Source organism: Vicugna pacos, chromosome 2 (genome assembly GCF_048564905.1).
Source record: "Vicugna pacos chromosome 2, VicPac4, whole genome shotgun sequence".
NCBI classification, from domain to species: Eukaryota; Metazoa; Chordata; class Mammalia; order Artiodactyla; family Camelidae; genus Vicugna; species Vicugna pacos.
Window position 1 is genome coordinate 346,477 of NC_132988.1, and position 11,678 is coordinate 358,154.

General features: G+C 51.4%; 1 long non-coding RNA gene across 1 annotated transcript; it reads left to right on the plus strand.

Annotated features, from left to right (window-relative positions):
* Positions 1 to 9,886: 9,886 nt before the first annotated feature.
* Positions 9,887 to 11,464, plus strand: LOC140699601 (uncharacterized). Its single transcript, XR_012077817.1, has 3 exons — positions 9,887 to 9,973; positions 10,308 to 10,467; positions 11,348 to 11,464. It is a non-coding gene; the product is annotated as an uncharacterized lncRNA (long non-coding RNA).
* Positions 11,465 to 11,678: the final 214 nt, after the last annotated feature.

Genomic DNA, 11,678 nt, shown 5'->3' on the forward strand with positions numbered 1-11,678 from the left:
TCAATAGTTCCTGTGTTAGAAGTTAAATAAGAACTTTAAAAAATTCTTATGAGTTCACTTAAAAATAATAACAACCTACTACATGATACCATTAATACTCTTAAGCAAAAAATAAGTATATTTTTCTAAACAAAAATCATTAATGAGAGGAATAGCAGTGATTTTAATTTCTGAAAATCTCTTTTGGACTGGTGAGAGCTTAATTCTATCTGCCTCTACATTACCTGTTTTGTGATATCACAGACCAGGTTTTCCCTGGAAAACCCCACAGGAAACTCGGGAGTGCAAGAGTGTGCAAAAGGCAGGTGACTTCCCGGCATTTCTACGAAAATAGTCTTGCATCTCAGGGGCCTCGGACTCACTTTGATAACTGCTGCCCTACCCTAGGCGAGACTCTCCTACACAAGAGCCAGGCAAGTGTCCTGGCTTCTTTAATGAGTTACCGCAGCAACACCCCTCCCTTCTCTGTGTTAATGTTTCCCACAACCTCCATTACTGCAGATGAGGATGTAATCCTCAACTGAGGCCTCTAATCCCAGAAGACTACCAACCTTGAAAGGGAGGGCCCGTCTACCATCTCTACACCCCGCACAGTCTATTTTGAGTCAAGCCCTAGATAACTGCTAATTGACACTGACCCTTGTCTTACTCCTGAGTTTTATCGAAGGAGCCAACATCTGGATGGAACTGAAATTTCCCTGCTGATATACAAGGCTGATAAACCACCCTATTCCAACATCTGATTTTGGGGCTCTTCAAAACCCGGGTAAGGCCCCGCTTCATAAATGACGGGTCCTCCACCTGCCCTTCCCAGGGGTTCTGGGAGGCCGCGGCCACGCAGGGCTACCCGGACTCGCGGTCCAAGCCCCAGACCCCGAGGGGGAGGAAAGCCGGAGGCTGTGCCCCAGCCCTGTCCCCCCCGCCCCAACCCGCTCCCCGGCACCAAAGCCCTCCCCGGCCGCCACACCAACCCGGATCCCACCCCGGTCCATGTCCACTGGCCCCGCCAACGGCGCGGCCGTACGTTTACCGTCTGTGAGACGCCGCCCCAGAAAGGATGTCGGCCGCCGACTGACGCGGCCAGAACTAGTGGCCCGGCCAAGCAAGCCGCCATCCCCAGCAGCAAACACCGCCATGGTCCCGGGCAGCTGCACACTTCCGGAGCCCGCTGCCTGCCCCAGAAGCGCACGCCGGCCCGCGAGGAGCGCGGCGTCTGTATCCATGGCAACGCCGCGGGGCCCTCCCCTAGCGCTTGCGTCTGCGTCCTCCCGAGGCTAGACGTGCGAGGGCAGAACTTTCGGAGCCAATGGGAGCCAGGGCGCGGCCAGGACGGGGGTGGGGGGAGGCTTATGGGGCAGCTGGGTGGGGCCGGGGCGGGCGGGGCCGCGCGGACGTCCTCACCTGCAGGTGGCACCAGCCGGAGGCTGGGGCAGTGCTGCCACCAGTGGGCGGGGCGGCGGGGCAGCGGGGCGGGGGCACCCTCACCTGTCTGTGTGCGGGGCTCAGCCTGGGCTCCGGGGCCTCCGCTTGCACCGGAAGTGGACCCAGGCTACCGGTGGGCAAGATAGAGGACTGAGCCCAGGCAGGCACGGCTGGCCAGGTAGGGCACCTGAAGTGCAGATCCGCCAGGCCGGCTGCCGGCCTTGAATACGCGCTGCAAGGCAGTTTCCAAGAAGACGGGATCTGTCCCAAGAGGGGAGGTAGGGCAGGGTGCCAGATGCCTGGTTGGGTGCGGTCTTACAGGAGAGCCACGTTGAGAGGGTGCAGAGCAGCCCCTGTGTTGGCGGGGCTAGGAATTTGGGGTATAGGGTGGGGATGATGTGTGCCATGCCCTGTGGTCTCCCAAAGAACTCGCACCCCCAAGCAAAGGACCCTGCTCCCTCCACCCTTCACTGCATCCCCTGCCTTCCCCAGCACCACCGCCCCTGCCCCCGGAGTGTCCCATGACCTCTCCCCACACCAGGCACTGTCCCTGTTACAGGTACTTATCTCCTGGTGGTTCCAGCCCAAGGGTGGGGGCTGTATCTGATCAGTTAGGATGCCTGGAGCCTTTGTATGAAACCTCAGACTATAATGCAGGCGTGCACAGAGGCCCCTCAAACAGGATTCCCTGCATTCCCTCCCCACCACGCACCCACAGCGCAGCTGCCACACCAGGCCAAGCCTGCAGGAGGACCGCTGTTCCCTCTCCTCCTGTCCCTGATCAAGAGTGCACCGCCCACACTGCTGGGTATTTAGTGGGCCTTAGAAGAGCAGCTGGTATTTTCATGGACAAATATTTGCTCTTTTGGGAAGAGTTGAGTGCAAAGGGATGTAGGGTATGCCTTTTCTGTTGTCCTGGAACTGGTGACTAGGATGCAAACTTAAGTCAAAGCAGTTTTTAGAGAGAGCTGCAAAATATCTTACCCAAAGATCACTGTTCCCCAACAAAGGCAACACCACCTGGAGGGTGGGGTCCTGGTCCCTCTTTCTGGAGGTTGGGCTTTGCACCCTCCAGCTGGGACAGAGCCCGAAACAGCTCTGAACACGCTCCAACAGGCTTTCCCAGCACAAACTGCCTTTATTTTGAATCTGGCTGAAGGAAGCAGCTGAGAAATCTGGGTAAATCTTCCTGGGTGTAACCATGCCTTTTGTGCTGAATGAAAGAGCGGCACTCCACATGCTTACATCTTAGAACTGAATGTGTGTCGAAGCCTTCATGCATGTAGCATGTTGGGAACAGCGTTTCATGGTGAGGGGAACTCTATAACTTACATGTGTATGGGGACGCCCTCACTCCAACAGGCTTTTCCTGCACAAACTGCCTTTATTTCGAAATTGGCTCTTGCTGAGAAATCTTGGTAAGTGTTCTTAGGTGTAGCCATGCCCATTATGCTGGATGAAAGAGCGGCTCTACACTTGTTCACATCTCAGAAATGAAAGTGTGTTGAAGCCGTCATTCATGTAGCATGTTGGGAACACAGAATTTCGTGGTGAGAACTATGTAAATTACATGTCTATGATGAAGAACTCGCTAGAACCGGGTATTCCAGTGCATACTGCCTTTATTTCGAAACTGGCTTCTCAGAAGCCTGTGGTCTCCACTGCAGGTCTGTCTCCAAACCCAGGGCCAGCATGGTGACTCTGCTCCCCCTGTCTATTCTGGAAGGTCTAGGTGTCCTCCATGGCCCTTCCACCATTTTTTTTTTGGAAAACTCCGCAGATGGAATGGGCCTGAGAACAGGAGAGCTGGATGCCAGAAGCCACAGCCCAGTGTGTGGCTCCTGGGAGGGGCATCTCCTCTCCGTGGGCTCTGATCTAACCTCCCCTCTCCCCCACCCCCACCCCCCTCCTCCTGCATTTCCTGATTGATCCCTGGATAATGGTCCATACCAAGAATGACCTGGGAGAGATTTTATGAGTCTTTAAGTGGAAAAAAAAGAAAGAAATCTTTAGACAAGTTACTGAAAGTAACTTCCAGCTTTACCGGGAAAGTCCTCATTCCAATGTTTAAGACTAGTTGACAGGGTGTCAAATTGCTTAACCACTCACATCTGAGCAAGTGCTACCTCTCTCTCCAGCTCCCCGCAGCATCCACCTGTGGCAACTTGGCCAAAAGAAGGCAAGAAAGCTCTTTCCCCTCGCCAGCACCAGCGTGGCTTTGGAGTCAGTGGAGGCTGAGAGAAAGGGCCCCGCCCTGAGGTTTGGGGGGCCTCCAGCCACAGCCAGAGGAGCGGGGGTTTTCAGAGTGGCCCAGCAGGGAAACCAGGCAAGGCCACCTGGCCCAAGTCTTCCCTGCCCAGAGAGCCCCATGAACTGCTTTGGGCCACACTCCCCGTTTGGACCCCCTGCAAAAAGGTACCACGGGAGCCACACCTGAGAAGGCAGAAGGACAGCCCTTTAGCCTGGGGTCCCTGCAGGTGTGTCCTGTGAGACCTGTGGCCACATAAGTTCCTTGTCTCTCCAGGTCACTGAAGGGACTGTGCTGGGCATCTTGGTGGTCAGGGACATGGGAAAACCTCTAAACTCTGAAGAAGGACAGAGAGACTCTTCCTGGAAGCAAGGATTCCAGGGAGACACCTTGCCCAGAACTGGAGGACTGTGTCCTGAGTAGACCCCTGGGAGGCAATGTGGGGCTGTGGGGTCCTCTTCTGAGAAGGGAGCAGGTGAGTTTTCCGGGGGTGGGGTCCTGCTTTGTCCAGACATGTCCTTGTGTAAGACTCATTTACAAACACCTCCAAGTCCACCTAGGGGTGGCCCCAGAGGTGGGGGTAGAGGAGGAGAGTGAAGGGTGCAGACTTAGGGCCCCCCGAGCCACCCAGGGAGCCAAGGGTCAGTGGGAACATCTTGGGAGTCTAGTGCAGGGGTGGAGGACGAGCACTAAGAACATACCAAGTCATGCAATAAAGTGACCTGTGACCACGAGACACAGGTGGCCGTACACCAAAAGAGGCAGATAGAAATTTAGACCCAGGATCTGAGAAACTTGAGAGGGGCTGGAGGGTCCCAGGAACCCTCAGGAACAGCTCTTCTAGGGGCACAGACATCCCAATACACACATTTCTCATGGAAGCTTTTTGGGGTGCAGAGTGAGTTACCAGGATCCTGAAATTAGTATGGAATCCCACCCCCTTGTTCATCACGGTTCCTGGCAATAAATTGCTGTCACTTGTCCCTGGACATGCACAGGGGAGCTGACTGCTGTGGGGGTCACTGCAGGACTAGAATCTTCTGGTGTGTGCTCTGTGACCACAGAAACCCAGGGGGATTTCTCAACGGGAGAACCTGGAGACCATGCCTGCAAGGACCACCCTCATGGGATGGCCAAGGAGCTCGTGGTACCCAGGTCACCAAGTGACGAAGTTGTGAGGTTGCCTGGGGTATCCTGGGGGCATGTAGATTTCTGAGGTCAGCACGTGGGCCCAGCACTGCTGAATGGTCTGCACAAAGAGGGGCCTGCCCTCCTGATGATGGCTCTTAACACCTGCAGGGAAACTGCTCTCAGGGCTCCTGGAGGTCCATATTGAGAGTGTCCTGCCAGCCTTGTGGGGTCACCTTCCCCTGATGCAGAAGTAGACCTCTCTCCCTTGAGGCCCAGGGGACACCTGGCTCAGGTCCCACCTGTGTGCCCTGGACACGCAGAGCCCCAGAGCTCTGGCACAGCCTGGGGTGTGGTCGTGTCCGGGCAAGGAAGGCCCTGGGAAGGGGCTCATTCAAGGGCAGAGGCCACTCTGCAGAGATGCTGGACCTGGCAGCAATGCACTGCTTCAGTACTCCCTTGGGTTGGGTTTCCAAGCTGTGGGATGGAAGGGCCTCTCCTTCCTGCGGGGCAGTCGGGGGAACTAGATCCATCGTCAAGGTCAGCCCTGAAAATGGAGGCTATGCTACCTCCATTCCTGGAAAGAAAATCAGTCCCCTCCAGTCCAGGTGATTCAGAAAGTCATTCAGCAATGTTCGGGGCCCCCACTTTAGGCTTTGAATTAGAGCTGAGCGGCTTAGGAGGCCAGATCCCTGTCCGTGGCTCCAGGAGCAGGCTTTCTGCTGGGGGACAGGATCCTCACAAACACCTGTGTCTTTGTGGGACACTCCCCTCTGACAAGCTGGGAGGCAGGGTGTGGTTGTGGGAAATCGTGTTTACATGAGCAGAGGGCCACCATGTGGTGGCGGCACAGGAGACTGTGAGAATGAGTCCCACAGCCTTTCTGGAATCAAAAAACTGGCAAATGTGAAAAAGTGCATAATTTGTTTTATTGAACAGGCTGCTTATGTACGTTTGGAGGACCAGGTTCAAGGACTCAGCATCCCTCCAGGACAATAGCCTCAAGAGAAGAACAGACAGAGCAGGAGGAGATCTGGGGTTTCTCCCAGGAATGAGGTGGAACAGGGATTTCTGCAGATTTGCAAGGAGTCCCCGACCACTGAGCATGGGGTTACAGCCCCACGAGACCCCTGTCATGTTTGGCTTGGGCTCTGGCTCTGGCCTGCTCATGTATTCTTCCAGCAGAGTTCCAGAAACTCAGAAGGTGGACTTAGAGGGGCTGCGTTTGGAACCTAGTGAGGAGGTGGAGGGTCCTTTATATTGAGTCCCTTCATCCTAATCACCGTAGCTGAAGCCCAACACTCCCCAGGCCCCCATGGTTGCCGTGGAAGGAGAACAAGCCTGGCAGGCGACCTAGGGGTCCCACTACTGTGTCCTTCCCTTGTCTTCGTTCCCTTTCACCGCGGAAGGTGTGATTGTCTCGTGTCATGGTGGCCTCCACAATGTCCCTCCCAGTAATCTCTCTTCTCCATCGGGTGGGGTTCCCAACCCCGCTCAGCCTTCTCTGCATGGATGCTGAAGGACCAGGCCCACCTGAAGTTCTGAGCTTGAGCAGTAAGGTGGAAACAAAGAAACCAATGGAAACAAAGAAGCAAGTGTTTGTGGCAAAGCTCCCCACCACAGAGAAGCTGCCCTGAGTGGAAGGGAGAGTGTGGGCATGCCCGTTTGTTTCCTGTCTCCCAGTGCTCTTAGCTTTCTTATTGCCTACCTGCATGGTTACAACAAAATGATCTGCAAAACTGAAAATATTTACTCTCTCACTTTTACAGAAAAGGCTGGCCAGCCTCTGGTCCGGTACCAGGCAAGAGATTGGAGTTCCTTTCCAGTTTGGAAACATCTTGGTAGGCCCAGGTTTGCAAAGGTCTTTAAGAGTAGTTACGGAGTTTTGCTTTTAAACTTTTTTACGGCTGTATATACTTGTGAGATGTGGTTGTGATGTATAATTCTGAGCCGGGATTTTCTCAAACTGTTTCTCACTTCTTATACCAGACATTCCTAAATTCCAAGTGGAACTGCATATTAAGGAAGCCATGGAATTTAGCTAAAGGATACAGATTTCATTTCCTTTTAAGCATCGATGTACCTCCATCATGGCAGTATTTGTTATGTGTTATTGATAGGGGAACTAAGTAGTAAACAGATTAATAGAAAATAGGGGATTTTAGGTACACAGGTTCATCTTTTCAACGTTGTTTGTAATATTTGCAGTTTAAGATGACCATTCCTGAGAAACAGGTAGCCTCTTAGAATGAAGTAGCATTTCCTCTGAACCATAATTAATTTTTATTTTGTAGACAGCAGGAAGGATAATAACACGTCACACATTTGGGGACGTCAAAGAGAAAATGTAACTTTCTGGGAGCTCACTCCCCCGCCTCCCCCTGCCCTTTTTACTGTCCCATTCTCCCTGGAAGGCTCTTTCTTATCTTCTGCTCATGGCTCCAGTAACTCTTTCTTCCTCCTTGTTCCTCAGCTGGTAACGTTAGTTTTATACTTTGAACAAGCAAACAAGCCAACAGAAGAGAAATTTCACAAGCAACTCCCAGCACATCCGCTCGCCTTCTGATGTCTGTGACCTCACTCTCGGTGCCCCACTGCTTATTAAAATTGGCATCGAAAGCCAGTTCCTCCAAAAGTCCCCGAGGCCCCATCCCTCCCATCTTCTCTGGGTTGTCACTCCCAAAACCATCCTCTCTTTCACTGCCTCATCTATTTTGTTCTCCTGCTAGTTGGCACCATCAGTATATAAACGTCCATCCTCTTAAACAAACAGCACTCCTTGACCCTAATTCACCCCCACCAATTGCCACCCTGTGTCTTTGCAGCAAATCTTTAAGGAGTTGTTTAAACTCACTGTCTGCATCTTCTCTTGAGCCATCCCCTTTTACACCCACTCTGGCTTTTCGCCTGATCCCTCGCTCTATGGAAACTGCCCTGTCAAGGCCATCAGTGACCCCATGTTGCTAAATATAGTGGTCAATTTTGACTCCTCATCATGCTTGGCCCCTCGGCAGCATTTGACCCAGCTCTTCCATCCCTCCTACCCCGTGTTCCTGCTTCATTCAACCTCCAGCCCATCGCTCTGTCTGTTTCTGCTTTTGGCCTGCTGGCTGGTCCTTTGCCAATGTCTCCTGTTTTTTCCAAACATATACTGTGGGTGTTCCCCAGGGTGCGTTCCTGGGCCTCTCCTCTCTCTCTCTGCTATTCCTTTGGTGGAAGCAACCCAGCCTTGGAAATTAGCATGCCATCAATTTCTCGATTTCTCCAAAATTCCCTGATTTCCCCTTTCCATCTGAGCCTTTATCCCTGAGACTCACATCACATTCTTTTCCTTTCATTCATCTTGCTTTCTCATTCATACATATGTTCTACTATGTAATTACTTTTCCAAATTTTGAATCAGTACATATATATCATGTAAAATGCTCAAATATGTATTATTTCCACTAAGATGCTAATTCTACCTTAGAACATTTCTGCACTTCTGTATTTATGTGAATAAAGCGAATAGTATTTCTACAAGCCTCATAGTTAAACACTGTGTTAGTTTGGGGCTATTATGTAACATGAAATAATGGTACATCAACATAGTCGTTTTTCATTTATTTTTATGTAACACCGCGATGAGGTTTTTGCCCTGAAGACTGGTTTTATTGAAATTTTACCTACGTTACGGACAGTCAGTTTATGTGAAAGCCCTCATTTCTCCCCTTTTTTGATATATGTTCCATTTGGCTATATATAACATATACCTTGGCATGAAACAAAATTCCCAAATCATTCACATAATACAATTAATATGTTTAATTATATTTTTTAAATGTTAAAAAGAAAAAGAAAACAGATTCCTCTACCTATTAGGCACTTCTGTGGCAATATGTAATACACCCCTTAACCATGACATTGAAGAACTGAGCTGATACCAGCCCCTTTCCACCTGCTCAGCCCCACCTTTTCCCATCCCCTTTCCCATCCGGAGAGGACATCCCTCCCATTGTCCAGGCCCAGATGTTGGAACCATGTCCTTTCTCTCTCTTTCTTTTACACTCACAGACAGCAAATCCAGCTTGTTAGAAAATTCTGGATATTCTGTCTTAATTAAATACCTGCTCTCTGCTCCCCGCCCTCCTAAGAGCCACCTTCAGCCTTTCCTGGATACCAATAGCCTTCTGTTTCCATCTTTGCTTTCCTGCAATCTCTCATCCACACAGAGTCAGAGGGAGCCTGTAAAAACATACATTGGGGGTGGTGGGTGTAGCTCAGTGGTAGGCCGCATGCTTAGCATGCTTGAGATCCTGGGTTCAATCACCAGCACATTCATTAAAATAAATAAATTACCTCCCCCCAAAAAACACAAACACAAAAGCATAAGTTGGACTACATCATCCCTCCCCTCAAAACTCACTAAGCGGGTCACCATGTCATTAGGAGCCAAAGTCGTCACAAAGGCCTCAGGACCCGGCGTGTTCTGCCTCTCTGCCCACACTCTCCCCCTCACTCTGGGGGCCTCTGGCTCCAGCTCTTCCTTCTTCCTCCAGATCTATTCTGCTTCAAGTTCATTACTCCGTGAGATCTGCCAGGATTGCCTTATTCCCTCCTGCCTGCCTCCCACCCCACCGCCATCACCCGAGTTTGCTCATATCACCCTTTTTTAAAAATTTTTCCAAACTCTTGCTACCCCAACATGCTGCCTGTTTCCTCTGCTAAAATTCTGAGCCCCCAGTGATGGGGAGTGATGTCTATTTTGTTGACTGATAAAGCCTGAGAGCCTTGGGAACGGTCTAGTTAGGAGATTCCCGTACGTAGTAGGAGCTTATACACATTTGCTGAATGAATGTAGGTGCCCTGGTCCAATCCGATGGAGCACTTCTGTGACGTGCTCAAAGAATAACTCTCCTTTCCACCTGAGAGGGGGTGACAACTTCCTTGGTGATTAAAGGCAAGAATTTTTTGCTTTATGCTGTTAACCTTAGGCGGGGAGACTGGGGGATCTTCATATATATTTTTAAATTTGGTTCACTCTGCAGTTGGTCTTTGGTCTCTGTATAATTTTGAGAAACTCTTTATGAGTGATCATTCTTTGATCAGATTGAACAGGTTCCAGGGGGAAGGACCAAGCCTGTCCCATCAGCCATCCTATGTGTCATGTCCTGGGACCCAGTGGATGCTCAGCATGTAAGTGAACCGACAGGAGTGAGTGAAGAGATGGGAGCATCTCATTATTGTGGCGGCTCTCTGTCCAATGCCTTGAGATTTGGGGAAGGGTTTACGAGTGCAGAAGGGAGAGGTCAGGTCCTCTGTGCTTTTCCTGAGTGCCCTGGTCTTACCCATTCCCCCAGCCCCCTCTGGGCAGCCAAGCCAAGGAGCTGGGCCACCAGGGGTTGTGCTGATCAATAATCCACCTTCACCCCAAGTCCGGGGGTAGGTACACATGGTTGTAGACACTGGAGTCAGGTCCTTGGAGGAATTCCTCACCGAACTATGTTTTGGACCTTTTATTTTTCTCTAGAACCTCCAGCTGAAGAAGATTGTCTTAGACACATGAAAGTTGAGGACACCTTCTGTCCCCTCGCAACCCAGGTGGGGCTGGGAGTCTGCTGTTTCTATAGCCGGTGGGCTCGAGTTGATTTGGGCATCCCTGTGCCTGAATTCCTGCAGTACACTCGGTGGTAAGGATGGGGGTGCCTGGCAGGGAGGGAAGCGGGTCGGGAGACTGTACAGCTGGGCTGATGTTAACCTGGGGTGAGCGGGAGCCTGCTGATGCATGGCATCTCGGGGCAGGGAACTCTCCACACTCAAGAGGGGTTCCCACTCCCGCAGGGGCCCTTTGATCAGGGTGCTGGGCTGTCAGGGGACCACAGGGGTCCCAGTGAGGATTAGGGTGCCTTCAGGCAATGGGAAGTGTGGGGTCCAGAGGCAATTGAATTAACTGTGCACCCAAACCCAGCCCCCACCTCTTTCAGCCTGTTTCCTAATCTGCAAAACTGGAATGTTTTTAAACATCTCACAGGGTCGTTGATGGGCTGGGACAGACTAGACAGTCAGGAGCTGGAATTCCTCTGTCCCCTGATTGTTTGCCTTCTTTCAGACTCTTTGCTCTCACAAGCTCAGTCTCTCTGTCTCTCGCTCTTTCACTTCTAACTTTCTCTCATGCTCTGGTTTCATTTGATTTCCAACCACCGCCCCTCCCCTCCGCCAATCCCCAGATGAGTGAACTTGATTTCTATGTGTCAGTTCCAAATTCCCAGGAAAGATGCTCTGTCACTCTCTGGATCTGTTGTCCAACCCATGAGTTGTGGCCAGAGGAGCGAGTCCCTCTGGGACCAGCAGATAGTCTCTGCCCAGCCCCCAGTCACCACTGTGGGAGCACATAGCTCTCCGTGGAGGAAGTACTGGCTGTGACCTTGTGTCACTAAGTGTGAATTTATGTCTTCTCTTGAACCACCTTCATCCTCCTAAACAAAGATGAAAATTAAACACTCCTGGGATTTGTGTCATGGAACACTCAGGGTGGGGGCTAATGGGGCTGGAATTTCTGCTGTATTTAAGGGGCTACAGTGAATCCCCAACGAGAGCCTACAAAGGGAACAGCACCGGCCCCACCCGGCACTTAGGACGCTGAGTCTGCGTGACGTTGAGCCAGGCTTCTGACCACAGCTCAGGGGTCTGGTCTGACCAGTTAGCCTTTGAAACCAACCAGCTTTGGATTCCTCAATCCCACCCTAAGGTTTTACCTGAACCATCAGCTTCTGTATCTCTGAAGACAGATGATGAGGGCCCTTCACGTAAGCCGTTCGCACAGCCCTGTTCAGGCCTTTGTGCTGCACGGTCTGCCCGGCGAGCTGACCGAGGTTGGTATTTTACTGAAATTAGAAGTAGT